Source organism: Cherax quadricarinatus, chromosome 52 (genome assembly GCF_038502225.1).
Source record: "Cherax quadricarinatus isolate ZL_2023a chromosome 52, ASM3850222v1, whole genome shotgun sequence".
Classification (NCBI taxonomy): Eukaryota; Metazoa; Arthropoda; class Malacostraca; order Decapoda; family Parastacidae; genus Cherax; species Cherax quadricarinatus.
Genome location: NC_091343.1, coordinates 9,138,087 through 9,153,127, shown reverse-complemented (window position 1 = coordinate 9,153,127; position 15,041 = coordinate 9,138,087). Strand labels below are relative to the sequence as shown.

Here is a 15,041-nt window from a genome sequence, read left to right as displayed (position 1 = left end):
CAATAATACTTACTAGAGACAGGAGTAACATAAAGAAAAACACAGAATAAAAATATAAGATAAGTGAAAACACTGAAAAATATTCTAAAAAATACTGAGTCAAAGAATACTGCGTTTACACTGAAAAACACAAGGTTTAGAGTACACAAACAATTTACTATAAATGTCTCACACACGCAAATGTCTTTAAATGCAAGAAAATGTCTCAAAAAAATTATCACTGAAGTCGAGAGTAGTAGACGGGCGGTGAGTACTGGTGATGGGGCGGGGGGGTAGGGTGTCCAGCGCGGTGAGGGCTGACGTCACCTACACTCACTGTTGTCGTGAAGAAATGTGCGTTCTAGGCGAACTCACATAACTGGCTTTATCGGTGGCACCAGCTACAATCTCTTGACCAATTATGTGAGCCAAAACAGTACTAGGACCCGGTACACGGGTGCAAACAACCACAGGTAGATGGGTGGATGGCTGGTGGTGGTTGATGGTGGGTGTGACTCTCGCTGGGGTACTGCCGCGCACCCCGGGTGGTGGGAGAGTGGTGGGGGGGGACGCTGGGGGTCTGCCGCGCACCCCACTCACCCACGAAGATGGCTTAACCCACTCTATGCCACAGGAATGGTAAAACCACTCTTAGCATCCAACAGGGAGCACAAAACGATATAAACAATACTTCAGAGGAACTTGGCTTACTTCTTACTGCGTGGCTTACTTCCCTCTCTCAGCTGGGTTAGAAGCTGGGTTGGCTGACTGGCTTACCCCACGAGAATGGATGACTGGAAGACGTGTAACGATGCACAAAGCACGGAGGAGCAGTTGGATGACAGGAGACAGGCTGGATGATAGGCTGACTGGCGTTCACTTCCACAGTCTGGCTTACTGACTGGCTTAATTGCAAAATCCGGGTCAACCCCTCGGAGATTGAAGCAATTAGCACACGAACTAAGCCAGGAAGCTTGAAACGGCTGCAACAGGCTTGCAGGATGAAACTGTGAGTGAAGGTATAACGGCTGGCTGGAAGGTGTGAGGGGAGGTTGGCTGGCTGGAGATTCACCTTTGACCCTGCCGGCTACTCACAACAGTCTTCTAACGCCTTGAATTACCCTTAAAAACGTAAATCCACGCATCCCACCGCTGTCACCATTTATCATGTGGGAGTTCGATACGTGGATTAGGGTAGAAATACTCACGTAGGCTGTTATACGTATAATTACTGTTATGTGGACCGAGCCCGCAGCCGTTACCTATCTCCTTGGTTACACTCGTAAAACTGCCTAGGCGGCTGGCCAGTACCCCGTAGTGGGTGTTTTGAAATAGTGTCAGCTCAGCACAATATGAAGACCGTGACTCAAGACGGTTGGTCGTTGAGTCAACGGACGGTTACTGGTAACTGGTTACTACTGAGACTGGGCAACTGGTTACTACTACTGAGAGTTGTTCCACACTACATATTTAATGTTGTTCCACACTACATATTTAACGTTGTTCCACACTACATATTTAATGTTCCACACTACATATTTAATGTTGTTCCACACTACATATTTAATGTTCCACACTACATATTTAATGTTGTTCCACACTACATATTTAATGTTGTTCCACACTACATATTTAATGTTGTTCCACACTACATATATAATGTTGTTCCACACTACATATTTAATGTTGTTCCACACTACATATATAATGTTGTTCCACACTACATATTTAATGTTGTTCCACACTACATATTTAATGTTGTTCCACACTACATATATAATGTTGTTCCACACTACATATTTAATGTTGTTCCACACTACATATATAATGTTGTTCCACACTACATATATAATGTTGTTCCACACTACATATTTAATGTTGTTCCACACTACATATATAATGTTGTTCCACACTACATATTTAATGTTGTTCCACACTACATATATAATGTTGTTCCACACTACATATTTAATGTTGTTCCACACTACATATATAATGTTGTTCCACACTACATATTTAATGTTGTTCCACACTACATATTTAATGTTGTTCCACACTACATATATAATGTTGTTCCACACTACATATTTAATGTTGTTCCACACTACATATTTAATGTTGTTCCACACTACATATATAATGTTGTTCCACACTACATATTTAATGTTCCACACTACATATATAATGTTGTTCCACACTACATATTTAATGTTGTTCCACACTACATATATAATGTTGTTCCACACTACATATTTAATGTTCCACACTACATATTTAATGTTGTTCCACACTACATATATAATGTTGTTCCACACTACATATTTAATGTTGTTCCACACTACATATTTAATGTTGTTCCACACTACATATATAATGTTCCACACTACATATATAATGTTGTTCCACACTACATATTTAATGTTGTTCCACACTACATATATAATGTTGTTCCACACTACATATTTAATGTTGTTCCACACTACATATATAATGTTGTTCCACACTACATATTTAATGTTGTTCCACACTACATATATAATGTTCCACACTACATATTTAATGTTGTTCCACACTACATATTTAATGTTGTTCCACACTACATATATAATGTTGTTCCACACTACATATTTAATGTTGTTCCACACTACATATTTAATGTTCCACACTACATATTTAATGTTGTTCCATACTACATATTTAATGTTGTTCCACACTACATATTGTTCCATACTACATATTTAATGTTGTTCCATACTACATATATAATGTTGTTCCACACTACATATTTAATGTTGTTCCACACTACATATTTAATGTTGTTCCACACTACATATATAATGTTGTTCCACACTACATATTTAATGTTGTTCCACACTACATATATGTTGTTCCACACTACATATTTAATGTTCCATACTACATATTTAAAGTTGTTCCACACTACATGCTGGTCTAGTGGCTAACGCGACGGGCTGGAGTTTTGAGACTCTATGACCGCGGGTTCAATCCCGGCCGGGGGTATGGTTTACATATTTAATGTTGTTCCATACTACATATATAATGTTGTTCCACACTACATATTTAATGTTGTTCCACACTACATATTTAATGTTGTTCCACACTACATATATAATGTTCCACACTACATATTTAATGTTGTTCCACACTGCATATTTAATGTTGTTCCACACTGCATATTTAATGTTGTTCCACACTACATATTTAATGTTCCACACTACATATTTAATGTTGTTCCACACTACATATTTAATGTTGTTCCATACTACATATTTAATGTTGTTCCACACTACATATATAATGTTGTTCCACACTACATATTTAATGTTGTTCCACACTACATATTTAATGTTCAGCACTACATATTTATGTGAGCAGGCTTCTCCCAGCTGTTTTATGTCAAATCAAAATACAAAAACAGAATGAATGTGGAACCTGATCCACGTTTAAAACTGTCACTGAACCTGAAATTTGGAACGTAGTGTCAACAGAGCAGCATCAACCATTTCAATTATTTAATTGCATACTCAGTTACGTATTTTGTTTTTCAATTGAAAGATGAAAATGGGAAAATGAGTGTGTTGTCAGTTTATAAAATTGGCTTGTTGAGTAGACAGACCTTTTAAAAAATCTGGGGTCCGTGGGAAAATTAATTTACATAAAAGGGGTCACTGGTGGTGAAAAGGTTGGAACTGTTAGATCATCAGTGTTAATATCTGGTAAGTACTAATATCCGACGCTTGATGTAAGTCACTCATTTACGGCAAATAAGAAAAACATTGCTGCAGTTTCAAAGAACTGCTTCAAGAGGGAAGTTAACATGTGTCTTCAGATCGAGCAGCCAGGCTGTGCTTGCTGTGTTTGTTGCTTTTAAGCAGTAACTTCATCACTGATTAGGCTGGTTCTAAATATATTTGTCTACTGCCGGGTCAGCAGAAAGTAAGAAACACTTTAAATCGTCTAAAGATAAACTAGATAATTCAACATTCCTTCCCTGCTCATCTTCTAGGAAGACATTCTTATCTATTGAATCCTCACCCGTAACGAAAGTCAGTATTAGTGACTCTACAAAATTTGTTAATTTGCACCTTATTCCTTATTTTGTTAATTCTTGTCATTTTTCTTGCCTCTGAGTTTTCATAAACTATTGTCATCTTTTCGTGTTGGTTATCATCATTGTCTCTCTAATGGTATTTCCACTCGTATTACTGTTGGTTTTTCGTCGTTTTTGTCGTCTCTTCCACATTTGGTGTTCATACATATCATTGTTGTCGTTGTAGGTGGTTATTGCCTTTGTCTGTATTCAGGGAAGGCGCCAGTTTCTATGCTTGGTGGAGGGGTGGGTGTGGTGGGCGGGGGGGTCGTGGTGGCTCTCTGGTTGGAAGGACAGGCTATGAGACTTAGTTTTAAAACAATATTTTTATTATAATTTTTTATTTGGGGGCCTTAGGGAGCCTTAGGGAATCTTAGGAAGCTGAGGGCATCCCTCTCAACTGACATCACTGGTGGTATTGTCCGGTGTTTTTGGCACTGGTGGTGTTAATCTTGCTGGTGCTGGGAGCGTCTGGACCCGTTCAAGAGACCATCTACAAGATACAGCTGGAATATGGCAAGATAAAACCTGGGATATTTGTGTCACTTCCCTGCTTGACTCATTGATGTTCTTGACTTCGCAGAATCCTTGGCATCTTTCTTTTAAAACTGGTTACCTCACTTTGTGTGCTATTACCTCATTTTGTGTGCTACTACCTTGCTTTGTGTGCTGTTACCTTGCTTTGTACGCTATTACCTTGCTGTGTGAGTGGGTCGTTCTTGCTGCTCCAGTCTTTATAAAGTAATAACTTTTCCTAGTATTACACCTTGCTTATTTTTGTAGTGGACTTATTGCACCTTGTTTATTATTGTTGGGAACTTATTACACCTTGCTTATTATTGTAGGGAACTTATTACACCTTGTTTATTATTGTATTGGACTTACTACGCCTTTCTTATTACTGCAATCCACGCTTCCTAAATTTATATCATTTGTAATCTTACCTTCCTGCTCTGTACGTCGTATTGCTCATCCTCGTATATTTTTTCGTATATTCTTTTGCTTTTCTCCTAGCCCTAACATATGCACTCCCTTCTATCCCTGACATGTGTACTCCTGTCCTTGACATGTGCACTCCCTTCCCTGACATGCATGCACTATAACCCTGCATGTCTGCAAAGTGACATGGTGTACACACATTTTCAAAGTCTTTCACAGCGGCGCCCTCGCGTGCGTTCAACCATGTCTAATGCACTCACCTTCCATTATGTTCCTGTTTCTCTCTCTCTCTCTCTCTCTCTCTCTCTCTCTCTCTCTCTCTCTCTCTCTCTCTCTCTCTCTCTCTCTCTCTCTATCTATCTATCTATCTATCTATCTGCGTCTTCTATTTCCTCATCCTCCTTCCTCTCATTTTTTAATTTTATTCCTTTCTTCTCTACTCTACATCGTTCTGTTTAGAAAGAACAAAAAGGCACAATACCGTGACTGGAACAATACACACAACCTGCGCAGAGAAGCTTATGACGACGTTTCGGTCAGACTTGAAACACTGACTAGTCACGCTGTTTCTCTCTCACCCACATGTGGATACAGTTTTATCCACACAGCCTACTCAGAAGGTTTCTTCATTCGATTACAGAGGAGGCAGCGGAAACAGTGATGTCGAAACGATATGATCGGTTCACCACCCTCGAAGAATTAGTTGAGGTGGTACGATAATGCTTGTCCCTTATGATTACTAGCCTGGGAGGAAACCTGGTGGAGTAACTGACGCTTTAGAGGCAATTATATCTTTATTAACGGCTACGTTTCTCTCACGAAGCGGGCTTTATAAAGTGGCTAGACTTGTTACAGCCCACTGTGTAAATTAAAGGACGTGGTTAAAAAAGGTATCCACTGACTCAATGTGACATTTACATACCATTCGAATACTTGGAAATCTTCGCCATGATTTTGGTTTTCCTTGTAAACTATGATTGCTGATAAATGTGCAACATGAGAGGAAGGTAATAATTACTTCTTAGCTTTCTTTTAACAGTGCTGATAACATACCGAGTTGCAATAAAGTTTCTAGTTATAAACGCTCTGGCCAACATCCTGGTACATGACAGAAGTGACCTAAACGATGGCTACTCTCGCTACAACACTTTAAATATTTAGAAAAATTCTCTCCTAGACCGCACTGACACTACAGAGACTGGAGACTCCCTGGTACGACACTTGTCCAACAATTGAGTATTTTTATTGGCGAAAAGTTTCGCCTGAACATTAGGATTCAGTTCAATACAGACGAATATGTGGTCTGACCTCATACCACTACTCTAGGTTTGAGGGACTGACCATCTACCACAGCTGACTGACTGATCATATTAAAACTACTGCATTTAATGTCTCAAGTGTTATATTGGACTAAAGAAGCCTGTTCAGGCGAAACGTTCCGACCCATGTGTCTTATTCTTCATTTTGTCAATGTAAACCATCAATAATATGATAGCCTGGTACCCGGGCGATTTCTTCCGCTGGAGTAATGGATCTTGTAAGTGTCGACATGACTGCAGTTAGAACTCCGAGTCTCGCACCTTGACTCCTCTTCTGTATTCACCAGTGTTGCTTACCCTCGGGTCTCCCTCGACCCGTCACACTCAGGCCTAAGTGATATCTAGTTCCTCTTAACTATGATCGCTTCCGGAAGCAGTCAGATATAATATTTTCAAATAATTTTGTTTTTTAATTAAAAATTATTCAAGTCCTTTTAAATAGTTAATGGTTCGTGTAGTAGTTATCCAGTGAAGGTGTCCTCTGCTCAATTTATATAGACTCTTTCTGAAAGTGGTTTCCATGAGGTAACTTTAGAAGCGTCTTCTGGTCCAGCTCAAACGTAAGGTTCGGATCACGATGGTCGAATTAGTTACTAAACAGCTCAATATTAAAACCTCGGTAAGAAAGTGTGAACATGTTTCCAGAACTTTCCACCGTGACTGAACTAAATATCAAGTAAGCAGTCAGTATTATAGTCATTTTGTCAACATTGAAATTGATTTTTATCTTACCGAGGAAGATAGAGATTGTGCAGTAACTTGTTAGTGCAGTTTGCCTTGTTAGTGAAAGTAAAAACCCAGAAAGCTTTAGCTAAAATCGTAAATTTGCTTGTTACAGATGAAATTGAAAACAGCACGTACTTTTAATCCTCTGAGCGCCTAGTTTCTTAGCCTTCCGTGTATCCCTGTGTTCTTACACTACCGTCCCTTCCTCTCACATGCACTAACAATGATGAAAATTGAAAATATTACCCTTGAAATGGTGAGTGGGAGAAGTGAGGCGGGAAAGCATAACAATGCACTTGGAGACAATCTTGATTCAATAAACACTCAGAGATTACTGATGAAGTGTATCAGGCTGTAAGAGACATGAAGACATATATAATGAAGACAGTACTTGGATTGGGAGCGATGAAAGAGGACATAGAGAAGTTTAGAAAAGATAGAACTAAATTTTGTGAAAATAGATATACATAGGAGTTTCAAGGACAAGAATGATAGACCCAAATTGGGAGGAAATACGTAGGCGTGTGTGTGTGTGTGTGTGTGTGTGTGTGTGTGTGTGGAGAATGAAGGTAAGGTGATAAATTTAGTAAACAAATTAATGCTTGGAATAACATCGTGTTATTTGTTGACAGGAATAATTCACTTATTATGGGCATACCAGAACTAAGAAATGAACCCCAGTGGTAGGAAGGAGTAAGCATGACCAATGAAGGCACAGAAAGTTATAAATATATTGAAGGTGGAGGAAAGAGTTCAGGATCTGGAGATAAAGAGACTAGATATACCTTTGATGAGTCTGGAGAGTTTTTCTACTCCCGTAGCCCGGCCATGGGTCAGGCTCAACTGGTGCTTGCCTGATCAACCAAGCCACATATCCATCACAGCCTGGTTGATATGGCAGGTAGGAAAGCCTCCCGATGTAGACTATTGTGTTGTTTTCAACGACGAATTGGACATAATTATTGCTGAAAAACAAAGATTGAGGTAATCAGTGACTGTTGATAATTTTTTTAAGGAGTCACATGAGAAGAGAGGAAAGACAGCCAGAGAAAGGGCCGGACAAAAATGTAGCATTTCTCCATTTTCACAACAACAGAATTAGTCTCGCCCCACGTCCATGTATAAATGTTAGAAGTAGTCACCCAGCCCTCGCGACCCAAATGGTACTGGAATCTACAGAGAATCCCAGCAAGACATTGTAGATTTATAGCAAAATATTAAAGAAAACATTTGAAAAAATATGTAAACAATCGCTCAGTTTCTTCCAATTTTAGTTGAGGTCACGACCCTCGTGTTGGCAACCAGTTTATCAACAGCACAAGCTGTCCCGCAAAACATTGTAGTGTTCACTCCCACTCTCTCTTTCTCTCTGTTGTACCATATACATTTGCTTTTGAAAATAGTAATGATAATAATAATTATTATAATCATATGTGAATCTTGGTCTGTTTTTTATAACTCAGTCACCATAAAATACCATGTTACCAAACTTGTCACAGGTTTCCTTGTACCCACTACCAAGTCTTTGGCTATTCAGTGTTCCACATCGTTTAAAGGCTTTCTTTTTTTACGCATTTCAAACCATATACGGCATTCCAAAGTTATAATTTGGTTCGTCGGTTTTTCGTTTAGGAGCAATTTTTGTTAAATTATGTTGGCGGTACACTAAAACTCTTTTTATAAATTCACAAACATATTTTCGACCTAACCTTACCATTTTTAATACAGAAATTCACGGGGTAATGACGCCCCCACGGGACCCGCCTCCTAATAAGGTGCAAGCATGGAATGTTTCCTTCACATCCACCTCCTGACAAGATGACCATGAAGAATGCTTTCAGTGGTTAGTGCCCCAGCTTCCCGGCCCCAGACTAGGCCTCCTGGTGGATCAAGGCCTAATTAATAGGCTGTTACTACTGACAGCACGCAGTCCAACATGCGAACCATGTTGGACTGCGTGCTGTCCAACATGGTTCGAATGTTGGACAGCTTGTAAAGAAATTTTAAAATTTGTCAAGTTTCTTCCTGACAGGAGAGGGGTTTGTTGGCAATTTCCCCTTATGCACGAAGGCAAGGCGTGGGTAAGTCGGGCACCTCTGACACTCATTGAATTCTCTCTTAGTGTACTCGTCGCGCCCCTGCTTTTTATTGGAGATACTTTGCACCGCCTGCCAAGTGATTTGTTTTCATATGGAGTTGTTATAGTATTCAGGTTTGGGACTAGGCACTCCAGGATTTTTCTGATGAAATTTTGATATACCATCCTCGCCTACGTTCCAAGAAATTCAGGGGAAGAAACGGTTTAGCTCAGTTTATCTCAGATTGCTGTAACGTTCAGTTATCTTAAAGCACACCACAACTATTGGGCCTAGGAAATAAACTTTTCATTCTAACAACTAGATACTTTTAGCCTTAGTAGACATTTTTTCAGTCTTACATAGAGTTGTCGCTGCATGTTCTTGCTAGCTCTCATGGGTTCAACTCAGTATACCAGGATGATCCCGAGCACACACCTAAACTGCTTAAAGGTTACTGTGGTCGGTAGCTGGTGCTTTAACATGTTCTTGAAACATATCCTGAATATTATTATTATATAACTTCTATACATAATGATGCTTTCCCAGTGAGTCTTCATCATTATTATATGTCTTCTATACCAAAAAAAAAAAATCTTTTCCTTGCAGACGTCTCGACAACAATCGGTTGCAGCACCTTCCTGACAACCTCTTCACCAACTGCCCCGGTCTTTACAAACTGTGAGTACCCATGATTACGTCTTTGTCTATCATCTTGTTGTACTAATTTACTAAACGTCTTGGTTGGTTACTTATATTGCTTGTTATTGTTACCCAGTCTTTTCAGGTTTGTCATTCACCAGCTTTTGTTTAAACGTTTCGTTTATGAATTTACCTGGATCATTGGCGTCCACTCGATGTCAATTCATCGTGGTCAGTTTACCAAGCTGATGTTGTCAACATTGGTACACTGGTATACATCAGTCAACGGTGTTGAAAATGATATAAAATACCCACAAGTTGATGAGTCGGACACATGTGCAGCAGTTGAGTATCTTTTTTGTTGAAACGTTTTGCCTACCGCGTACGCGAAACGTTTCAACAAAAAAGTTATTGAACTATTGCTCACTTGTCTTCTCATCAGGATCAGTCAGTCACTGAGGGAAAACCACGTTGTGCGCTCAACCCCCGCGCGACTTTCTCCTGCAATTTCTAATAAGACTTGACAGTTGTCTCAGAGATTCTTGTCAGTTGTGATCGTGTTTCCTCTGCTTCACCGGTATTGTATCTTCCTCCTTTAACCAGTGTTGTACCAAAACTCGTAAATTTTATCGCTTTTCTTAGTATGCTTGACACGAGGAGGGTTTCATAGTGGCGCCAGTTACTCTTCTGGTGTTGTTATGGCAGTGTACATTGATCTGTACTTTTATTTTTAATATTTAGATTTACGCAAAGTCACCTATGTATTTATGTACCTCTCATTTTTATTATTTTGTACATCCTTCTAGTATCAATGTGTCCTTCATACCTGTATATAATTTTGCATTATAAAGTATATATATTTCGTGCCGAATAGGTAAAACTTGCGATTTTGGCTTAAATAGCAAGGCTTTTCTTGCCGAATAGGGCAAGAGAAAATTTGAGTATGCAATAATTTCTCAGAAATCATTCTGATCCTAACGGAAAAAATATATTTCATTCTGGTGTTTATTATTAAATTGTTACAAACTTTTATGAAATGCGTTGTGGCTAGCTGGTCTAGTGGCTAACGCGAAGGGCTGGAGTTTTGAGACTCTCTGACCGCGGGTTCAATCCCGGCCGGGGTATGGTTTGTTTGCAATCGTGTCATTACGATTTCGTGAGTCATAAAATGCATTTAGTTGGATTAGGCTAAATTAAAATGCGCTTGTTATAATGAGGCTACGTAAGTTAACTAAGATCCTTTTTTTACAAAATCATTAATTTTTATATTAATATAAATGAAAAAATATATGTCTTTGTATAAGAGAAAATTTTAAAAAAGACTTAATTTTAAAAGTGTTTGCTAAATGACCAGTTTTACCTATTCAGCACGACATTATATATATATTAACAAACCTGCCATATTCCACTGAGACAGGTTGACCTAAAAAGAAAAACAATTTCCCTTGACATCTAGTAGTTTATACAGTAGAAGGGTTTACTAGCTCCTTGCTCCCGGTATTTTAGTCGCCCAGATGGGTGTGGAAATATATGTCCATGTATATGCATGTTTAGTGTGACCTAAGTGTAAGTATAAGTTATACCTGTTTTCCTGCATGTTTATGAGACGGTAAAAATACACCAGTAATCCTTTCATCATGTAAAACAGCTATAGGCTTCAGTTTCACACTCGGCAGGACGGTAGTACCTCCCTGGGTGGTTGCTGTCTACCAACCTAACCTACTACCTAGGATGTGTGTGTGTGTGTATATATATATATATATATATATATATATATATATATATATATATATATATATATATATATATATATATATATATGTCGTGCCGGATAGGCAGAACTTGCGATCTTGGCTTAAATAGCAATGCTCATCTTGCCATATAGGACAAGCCAAAATTTGTGTATGCAATAATTTCGCTAAAATCATTCTGAACCTAACGAAAAAAATATATTTCACTGTGTTTGTTTAGTATTAAATTATTGTAAACAAATCTAAAATATATTTAGTTGGGTTAGGCTAAAATAAATTGCTCTTGTTATAATAAGGTTAGGTAAGTTTTCTAAGATCCTTTTGGTGCAAAATTAAAAAAAATTACATCAACATTAATGAAAAAAATATATCTTTAAACGTATACGAGAAAATTTCAGAAAGGACTTAATTTTAAATGAGTTCTTGCTAATTGACCAGTTTTACATATTCGGCACGACATATATATATATATATATATATATATATATATATATATATATATATATATATATATATATATATATATATATATATATATATATATATATAATAGAGCGTTAGGAGAAGTAGAATGTTCAAATAGCTTTCACTTCTCGGAGGCTATGGGTCCCCACACTTTCACCTAGAGGAGGATCTCCCTTCTTAAGCATTGTGAATCAGTCTTTATCAGTTCATCCTACAAATCAGAAATGACGTAATATCTCCCAGAATATGAAAAGGAAATGGAAATCATGACCATGCCCGGTGCACAGGAAGAGGCTGGCATGTCTGCTGAGCTGGGGCCCAGCCACAGGCCAGCTGGACACATACCCCGGGCAAATGTTAAGGCCAGAAGGAACTTCCTTACCATTTGTTAAGTCTGAGTTTCCGGAACCTGCCGCTTGGTGGCAGGATCCTCGGCTCACACATGTAACACCACGGCATGATTGTTGAACTTGAAGTGAGAAATACGATTTTTTTTCTGATTTTTTCCATAAAATGCAGCTGTTGCTTTATTTATATTAAAAGTGTGATAATTTCCGCAATTTAGCTTAAAAAATAATGTACGTCAGAAAATTCTTTAAACTGTTCCGAAACATCAAATATGCAATAAAATCAGGCCTTTCTCCTAAGAATACAGAGTTCTTTGGAGAAAGAGCTTATATCTTAAGTGTATCTAATGGCCGTGATAAGTGTAGATATTTCTCTTCTGCATGAAGGATGGAGTACAGCTCTGGTAAAAAAAAAAATCATTAGGACGAACATCACTCATCATAAAAGTCTTTGAAAGGGTGGCGAGACGCCAAATTCGAAATTTTATTGAAAGACATGTGCCCGGTACCAAGAGCTGGGTTGATCAGGCCAGTAACCCGGAGGCTTGGTCTGGGACCGGGGCGCGGGGGCGATGACCCCCTGGTGTGGAAATCTGGTAAATATAAGGTAAACACCGCCCAAATCAGCACGAATTTAGAGAGTCGAGATCCTGTTTATAACAACTACTAAACAAATATGACAAAATCGGAGGATTTGGAAGTAAACCAATATGCAGATTTGGTCTACTGGCTGAAGATACTTGATAAATGAGATCAGGGAGTAATAGCTCGTAAAATAAAATCAAAAGACCTAACAGCAAAGTCTGCATAGTCAGTTTTTCAAGAATAAATTACACAGTGGTAATAAACGAAGCCAAATCTGTCCTTAGCAAAGTAAAAAGCTCGGAACCTGAGGGCGGTCCTGGTGCATTTACAGTTTCTCATCCTCATAGCAGATATAGATAACATTAGAAACAGTTTCGTATCGTTCTTTGCAAACAATACCAAAACTGTCATGAAAGCTGCCTCTGCAGAAGTCACGGAAAATCTGCAAGCAGATATCAAGACAGTCTTCCAGTGGGCAGTAGAAAGTAACATGATGTTACAGAATGAAACTCTAAAGCTAAACACCGAATGCAAAACACGGAAGAACCATCTTACTGAACGAAGGGAGCAGGAAGCGTAAAAATGAATTCAGTATAATAATATCAATTGATCTCTCATTTAGAACACTAAGACAAATCCTGCGAAGGTCAGAAAAATAACAGGGTAGATAATGAGAACGTAGGAAGAGAGACATTGCCAGTGGTAGCACTGTTCAAATCAGGTGGGCGCTCTCTCGTTTGGAATATTGGTAAGTGTTGACGTCTTCGCTCAAGGTAGGAAAGATATCCCAGATAAAAAGGATGTAGTGCTCATTTAATGCCCGCACAGAGCCAGTCAAACATTTAAACTACTGGTAATGCCTATAGTATCAGGGGTAACAACAGGCAGGAGTAACAATAACAGGCAGGAGTAACAATAACAGGCAGGGGTAACAATAACAGGCAGGGGTAACAATAACAGGCAGGGGTAACAATAACAGGCAGGGGTAACAATACCAAGCAGGGGTAACAATAACAAGCAGGGGTAACAATAACAGGCAGGAGCAACAATAACAGGCAGGAGTAACAATAACAGGCAGGGGTAACAATAACAAGCAGGGGTAACAATAACAAGCAGGGGTAACAACAACAGGCAGGAGTAACAATAACAGGCAGGAGTAACAATAACAGGCAGGGGTAACAATAACAGGCAGGGGTAACAATAACAAGCAGAAGTAACAATAACAGGCAGGAGTAACAACAGGCAGGGGTAACAATAACAGACAGGAGCAACAATAACAGGCAGGGGTAACAATAACAAGCAGGGGTAACAATAACAGGCAGGAGTAACAATAACAGGCAGGGGTAACAATAACAGGCAGGGGTAACAATAACAGGCAGGGGTAACAATAACAGGCAGGGGTAACAATACCAAGCAGGGGTAACAATAACAGGCAGGAGCAACAATAACAGGCAGGAGTAACAATAACAGGCAGGGGTAACAATAACAAGCAGGGGTAACAATAACAAGCAGGGGTAACAACAACAGGCAGGAGTAACAATAACAGGCAGGAGTAACAATAACAGGCAGGGGTAACAATAACAGGCAGGGGTAACAATAACAAGCAGAAGTAACAATAACAGGCAGGAGTAACAACAGGCAGGGGTAACAATAACAGGCAGGAGCAACAATAACAGGCAGGGGTAACAATAACAAGCAGGGGTAACAATAACAGGCAGGAGCAACAATAACAGGCAGGAGTAACAATAACAGGCAGGGGTAACAATAACAAGCAGGGGTAACAATAACAAGCAGGGGTAACAACAACAGGCAGGAGTAACAATAACAGGCAGGGGTAACAATAACAAGCAGGGGTAACAATAACAAGCAGGGGTAACAACAACAGGCAGGAGTAACAATAACAGGCAGGAGTAACAATAACAGGCAGGGGTAACAATAGCAGGCAGGGGTAACAATAACAAGCAGGAGTAACAATAACAGGCAGGAGTAACAATAACTGGCAGGGGTAACAATAACAAGCAGGAGTAACAATAACAGGCAGGGATAACAATAACAGGCAGGGGTAACAATAACAGGCAGGGGTAACAATAACAGGCAGCTGT

At 39.1% G+C, this 15,041-nt stretch overlaps 1 protein-coding gene across 1 annotated transcript in view; it reads left to right on the top strand.

Moving 5' to 3' along the window:
* LOC128696874 (protein slit) overlaps window positions 1–15,041 on the top strand; it is a gene marked incomplete in the record, with an annotated part of 659,908 nt that overhangs the window by 148,951 nt on the left and 495,916 nt on the right. The window contains 1 exon segment of the mRNA XM_070096038.1: window positions 9,759–9,830.